This window comes from Orycteropus afer, unplaced genomic scaffold (assembly GCF_000298275.1).
Source record: "Orycteropus afer afer isolate SDZICR_OR568_19922 unplaced genomic scaffold, OryAfe1.0 scaffold00001, whole genome shotgun sequence".
In the NCBI taxonomy this organism is placed as follows: domain Eukaryota; kingdom Metazoa; phylum Chordata; class Mammalia; order Tubulidentata; family Orycteropodidae; genus Orycteropus; species Orycteropus afer.
The window spans coordinates 27,542,028-27,549,026 of record NW_006921588.1 but is presented as its reverse complement, the minus strand read 5'-3'; the positions used below and the strand labels follow the sequence as shown (position 1 = coordinate 27,549,026).

Genomic DNA, 6,999 nt, shown 5'->3' with positions numbered 1-6,999 from the left:
AATTAGTTCCAGTAGTTTTTTGATTGAATCTCTTGGGTTTTCTAGGTATAGGATCATATCATCAGCAAATAGGGATAGTTTGACTTCTTCCTTAGGGAATGGTATCTTCTTACAACATGACCAAAGTAGGTGAGATGAAGTCTGGTCATTCTCACTTCCAAGCAGCACTCCAGCTGCACTTCTTCCAGGACACATTTATTAGTTCTTTTAGCAGTCCATGGTACTTTCAGCATTCTTCGCCAACACCACAACTCAGAAGCATTGACTCTTTCTCAGTCTTCCTTTTTCATTGTCCAGCTATCACATGCATATGAGGTGATTGAAAATACCATGGCTTGTGTCAAACACACCTTAGTCTTCAAGGAAACATCTTTGCTCTTCAGCACTTGAAAGAGGTCCTTTGCAACAGATTTGCCCGATGCTGTATGACATCTGATATCTTGACTGCTGCTCCCATTGGTGTTGATTGTAGAACCAAGTAATATGAAGTCCTTGACAACTTCAATCTTTTCTCCATTTATCATGATGTTACTTATTGATCCAGTTGTGAGGACTTTTGTTTTCTGTATATTAATGTGTAGTCCATTCTGCAGACTGTAGTCTTCAGTCTTCATCAGTAAGTGCTTCAAATCATCCTCACTTTCGGCAAACAAAGTTGTCGTCTGCATAATGTAGGTTCTTACAGTATTCCTCCAATCCTGATGCCACATTCTTCTTCATATAGTCCAGATTCTTGGATTATTTGTTCAAAATACAGACTGAAGAAGTATGGTGAAAGGATACAACCTTGACACACTCCCTCCTTGATTTTGAACCATGCAATATCCCCTTGTCCTGTTTGAACAACAGCCTCCTTGTCTATGTACAGGTTCCTCACAAGCACAATTAAGTGTCCTGGAATTCTCATTCTTCTCAATGTTATTCATAATTTGTTATGATCCACACAATCAGTGCCTTTGCATAGTCAATGAAACACAAGTAAACATCTCTCTGGTATTCTTTGCTTTGAGCCGAGATCCGTCTGACCTCAGCAATCATATCCCTTGTTCCACGTCCTCTGCTGAATCCAGCTTGCATTTCTGGAAGTTCTCTGTCAATATGCTAGTGTAACTGTTTTTGAATTATCTTCGGTAAGATTTTACTTGTGTGCGATATCAATGATATTGTTCAATAATTTACACATTCTGTGAGATCACCTTTCTTTGGAATGGGTACAAATGTGGATCTTTTCCAGTCAGTTGGCCAGGTAGTGGTTTTCCAAATCTCTTGGCATAGCTGAATGAGTGCCTCTAGTGTGGCATACATTTGTTGAAACATCTCTATGAGTATCCCGTCAATTCCTGGAGCCTTGTTTTTTGCCACTTCCTTCAGTGCAGCTTCAACTTTTTCTTTCAGTACTATTGGTTCTCAATCATATGCCACCTCCTGAAATTGATGACCATCAACCAATTCTTTTTGGTACGGTGACTCTGTGTATTCCTTCCATCTTCTTTTGATATTTTCTGCATCATTCAAAATATTGCCCATAGAATCTTTCAATATTGCAACTCGAAGCTTAAATTTCCTCTTCAATTCTTTCAGCTTGAGAAATGCTGAGCATGTTCTTCCCTTTTGGCTTTCCAACTCCAGGTCTTTGACATTTCATTATCATAATTGATTTTGTCTTCTTGAGCTGCTGTTTGAAATCTTCTGTTCAGCTCTTTTATCTTGTCATTTCTTCCATGTGCTTTGGCTACTCTTCATTCAAGGGCAAGTTTCAGAGTCTCTTTTGACATCCATTTTGGTCTTGTCTTCCTTTCCTGTCTTTTTAATGACCTTTTCTTTCTTCATGGGTGATGTTCTTGATGTCATTCCACAATTCCTCTGGTTTTTGGTCATTGGTGTTCAATGCATCAAATCTGTTCTTTGAATGGTTACTAAATTCAGGAGGGATATAATCAAGGTCTTATTTTGACTCTAGTGGACTTGTTTTAATTGTCTCAACTTGAAGTTGCAAATGAGCAGTTGATGGTCGGTTCCACAGTCATCTCCTAGCCCTGTTTTGACTGAAGATATTGAGCTTCTCCATTGCCTCTTGCCACAGGTGTAGTCAATCTGATTCCTGTGTATTCTATCTGGCAAAGTCCACATGTATAGCTGCCATTTGTGTGTTGAAAAAAGGTATTTGCAATGAATAAGTCATAGGTCTTACAAAATTCTCATGGATCTCCAGCATTATTTCTATCTCCAACGCCAAATTTTCCAACTACTGGTGATTCTTCTTTGTTTCCAACTTTTGCATTCCAGTCAGAAGTGATAATCAGCACGTCTTGATTGCATATTCGATCAGTTTCAGACTGCAGAAGTTGATGAAAATCTTCAGTTTCTTCATCTTTGGCTTTGGTGGTTGGTGCATAAATTTGAATATTAGTAGTATTAACTGGCTTTCCTTGTATGTGCATGGATATTATTCTGTCACTGACAGCATTGTACTTCAGGAAAGATGTTGAAACATTCTTTGTGATGATGAATGCCACCATTCCTCTTCAATTTGTCATTCCCAGCATAGTAGATCATATGGCTATCTGATTCAAAATGGCCAAAACCATCCATTTCAGCTCACTAATGCCTAGGATAGCAATCTTTATGCATTCCATTTCATTTTTTACAACTTCCAATTTTCCTAGATTCATACTTCATACATTCCATGTTCCAATTATCAATAGATATTTGCAACAGTTTTTTCTCATATTGAGTCATACCACTTCAGCAAATGGAGGCTCCGAGAGCTCTGCTTTATCCACATCATTAAGGTAGGTCTATTCTGGTGAGGCAGCTCTTTCCCAGTCATATCTGAGTGCCTTCGCACCCGAGGGGCTTATCTTCCAGCACTGTATTGGATAATGTTTCAGGGCTATTCATAAAATTTTCCAGTAATACATCTTAGAGTGTTTCATCACTATTCATAAGGTTTTCACCAGCTAATTCTTTGAGAAGAGAATGGCCTCTTTCTTCTTCTGAGTCTGTCTTTATTTTATCTTATGTTTTTCACTACGAAAATAATACTGTTAAAAATATTAAAAATTCCATCAATATATAAAAGATATAAACTAAAAATTAAAAGTCCTTCCCACTCCTGAGGCACTCTGGTGGCACAGTGGTTAAGGCATTCAGCTGCTAACCAAAATGGCAGAGTTTGAACCCACCAGCTGTTCCATGGGAGAAAGATGTGGCAGTCTGTTTCTGTAAAGATTTACAGCCTTCAAACCCTATGGGATGGTCTACTCTGTCCTATAGGGTCATATGACTCAGAATTGACTCGAAGGCAGTGGGTCCCCCCCCCACTTCTACTATCCAGAGCTATTCACTATGAACACTTTTATTTGTTTATTTCCATTTTCTATTCTCATATCAGGAGCTCTGGTAGCATAGTGTCTAAGGCATTTGATTGCTAACCAGAAGGCTGGCGGTTCAAACCCACCAGCCACTCCTCGGAAGGAAGGTTGGGCAATCTACTTCCATAGTGATACTGCCTCGGCAACCCAAGGAGGGGTCGCTATGAGTTGGGTCTGACTCAGCAGCACATAACAACAACAACAACACGCTCATATCAATGTAATTATCATGTATCCATTTTTTTTTTTTTTGCCTTAAAAATTGAATTATACTGTAAGTACAATTTTACAAACGTCTTTCTTTACTTAAAAGTCTTTCATGGATGTCCTGCCATGACAAAATTTACAGATCATGGCAAGATACCTTCATTAAAGACAACTGGGTTCATTTGTATAACTTTAGACATATTAGATCACAAAAGCAGTAACTCTGTAGACATGGTTATATTGTCTGTAGCACACTTCATTTTTTATTTTAGAAATGCCAGTGAGGACTCACTTTTCCTCCTTACATTCTCTAGGCATCCTAGTGTTACTTGTCCTGAACTTTTTCATAACCTGGGTCCCAGAATGAGGATGACTTTATTCCTTAAGATAGTCCTCTGTCAGCTATTCTGAGGAATAAATCTATACTAATTGGCAATAAGCTAATATGTAATCCAGATTTTGTATCTAAATTTAAATGTGTTTACTTAATGTTTATATAGTGCTCATTCTCTTCAAAACTTACTATGTTCTAAGCACATTTCTAATTAAACTCATTTAATCCTTTTAACAACTATATGAGGTAGGTACTGATATTCCATTTTAGATTCCCTATGTTCAAACCCACCAGCCACTCCTCGGAAGGAAGGTTGGGCAATCCCACTTCCGTAGTGATACTGCCTCGGAAACCCAAGGAGGGGTCGCTATGAGTCGGGGCCGACTCGACGGCACATAACAACATAACAACAACAACATGCTTTTATTCTGTATAAATAATCAATATCATCTGCAGCTAATGAGTCTTAGTCCTTCCTTTCCAATCTCTGTATATTTTGTTTCTCCTGCCTATTGCACTGCCTAGTATTGCTACTACATGGGGAGAATAGAAGTGGTAAAAGTGAACATCTTAGCCTTGTTCCCCATCTTGAAGGGAAAATATTCAACATTTCACTGTTACATATGACATTAGCTATACATTGAGGAAATCCCTTGTCAAATGCTTTTTCTGAATGTATTAGAATTCTATGTTTTTACTCTCTTTTTTTCCATTAATATGGTAAATTACTTTGAGTTTCAAATATTGAAACAACCTTGCATTCTTGAGATAAACCCTACTTGGTCATGGTCTATTATCCTCTTCATATATTGCTAGATTTGATTCGCTAGTATTTTTTTAAGGATTTATATATATATGTTCACTGATAGTGATCTGTAATTTCCTTTTCTCATAGTATCTTTGTCAGATTTTAGTATCAGCATTATAGCTGGACTCATAAAATGAGTTGAGGAGTATCCTATTCTCCTCTATGTTCTGACAAAGTGTGTGTAAGGTTGAAATTCCTTTATGTCATTGAGTATATTTATGATACCAAAAAAACCTCACAATGTCTGATGTCCAAGATACAACTGCAAATCATTAGATATGCAGAGACACAGGAAAATGTGACCCATCCTTAAAAGAAAAAATAACCCCAGAGACCAATTCTGAGATGACTTGGATATTGGAATTAGTGCATAAGGGTTTTATGATAGCTGCTTTAAAATCTTTATCTGCTAATTCCAATATCTGGGTCATCTCAGAGTTGGTCTCTGGGATTATCTTTTCTTTTGAGGTTGGGATACATTTTCCTGTGTCTTTGCGTGTCTAGTCATTTCGGGTTGTATCTTGGACATTGTGAATGATATGTTATAGAGATTCTGAATTCTGTACATATCTCTAAAGAGTACAGACTTTTTGTTTTAATATGCAGTTAACTTGGCTGAATTTCAGTTCCAATTTTGTCTTTCCTGTGGCTGACAAAAACAACTTTCTGTTCAGTTCTTTTAGCTTTAGCTACAGTATTTGAAATCTGTCCCAAGTGTGCATAGTTTAGGAGTTAGAGATTTGGTGTGATTTTACACACTATTGAATTTGGGGCTTTACCTCTGTGGCTGTCTTCTTTCTAAGTTTTCCTCCTTCATTTCCAGCTACTGCCATCGTGCTAAGCTCTGTCCTCTGATTCCTCAGCCAGTCAAGTTGCAGGTTTCTATCTGAGATCTGTACCAGACAGTGTTTCTCTGCTATTCATAAGGTTTTCCCTGGCCAATTCTTTGAAAAGTGGATGACCTCTTTCTTTTCCTAGTCTGTCTCAGTCTGTAAGCTGTGTTGAAATCTATGCACCATGTGCAACCCTGTTGGCATTTGAAACACTTGTGGCACAGCCTCAAGCCTCATAGCAACATGCAAACCACCACAGTATGACAAACTGACAGACAAGTTTGTCTCCCTTAGCTGTTCAAAACCTCTCCTCCCTCCCCTTACTGGGATCCCTGCCTGTGCTCTGCTCTGTCGTCCCCAGGCTTCTCTTTCCCCTGCTTTCCTGCCTCTTGGGGGTGGGGCTAGGGTCCCTCTGCTTACCTAGATCCCTGCCACTGCTCTGCTCTGTTGTCCCCCTGGCTTCTCTTTCCCCTATTTTCCTGACTCTTGGGGGGTGGGGCCTGGTCCCTTCCCCTTACCTGGATCCCTCAGTTGAAATGGACCAGTTTTGGCCATTTTTAATCAGACAACCATATGATCTGCTATGCCAGGAATGACAATTTGAAAAGGAGTGGCATAGCACTCATCATCACAAAAGATGTTTCAAGATCTGTCCTGAAGTACAATTCTGTCAGTGATAGGATAATATCCATACACCTACAAGGAAGACGAGTTAATACAACTATTACTCAAATTTATGCACCAACCATCAAAGTCAAAGATGAGGAAATTGAAGATTTTTACCAACTTCTGCAGTCTGAAATTGACCGAACATGCAATCAAAATGTGTTAATTATCACTGGTGAATGGAATGCAAAAGTTAGAAACAAAGAATTACTGGTAATTGAAAAATTTGGCCTTCATGACAGAAATAACGCTGGAGATCACATGATAGAATTTTTCAAGACCAACGACTTATTCATTGCAAATACCTTTTCTCAGTAACACAAACAGTGGCTGTACATGGGGACTTCACCAGATGGAATACATAGGAATTAGAATAACTACATCTATGGCAAGAGGCAATAGAAAAGCTCAATATATTCAGCCCAAACCAGGCCAGGAGTTGACTGTGGAACAGACCATCAACTGCTCATATGCACGCTCAACTTGAAGTTGAAGACAATTAAAACAAGTCTATGAGGTCTTGAATATGTCCCTCCTGAATTTAGAGACCATCTAAAGAATGGATTTGATGCACTGAACACCAGTGACCAAAAACCAGAAGAATTGTGGGATGACATCAAGAACATCATCCATGAAGAAACCAAAATGTCATTTAAAAGATGAGAAAAGTAAAAAAGACCAAAATGGATGTCAGAAGAGACTCGGAAACTTGCCCTTGAATGGAGAGTAGCTGAAGCAAATGGAAGAAATGACAAGATAAAAGAGCTGAACAGAAGA

The 6,999-nt window shown here is 38.6% G+C and overlaps 1 protein-coding gene across 1 annotated transcript in view; it reads left to right on the top strand.

Annotated features, from left to right (window-relative positions):
- The window catches only part of RAPGEF4 (Rap guanine nucleotide exchange factor 4), a 476,530-nt gene that overhangs the window by 197,062 nt on the left and 272,469 nt on the right, over positions 1-6,999 (top strand). The window lies entirely within an intron of this gene.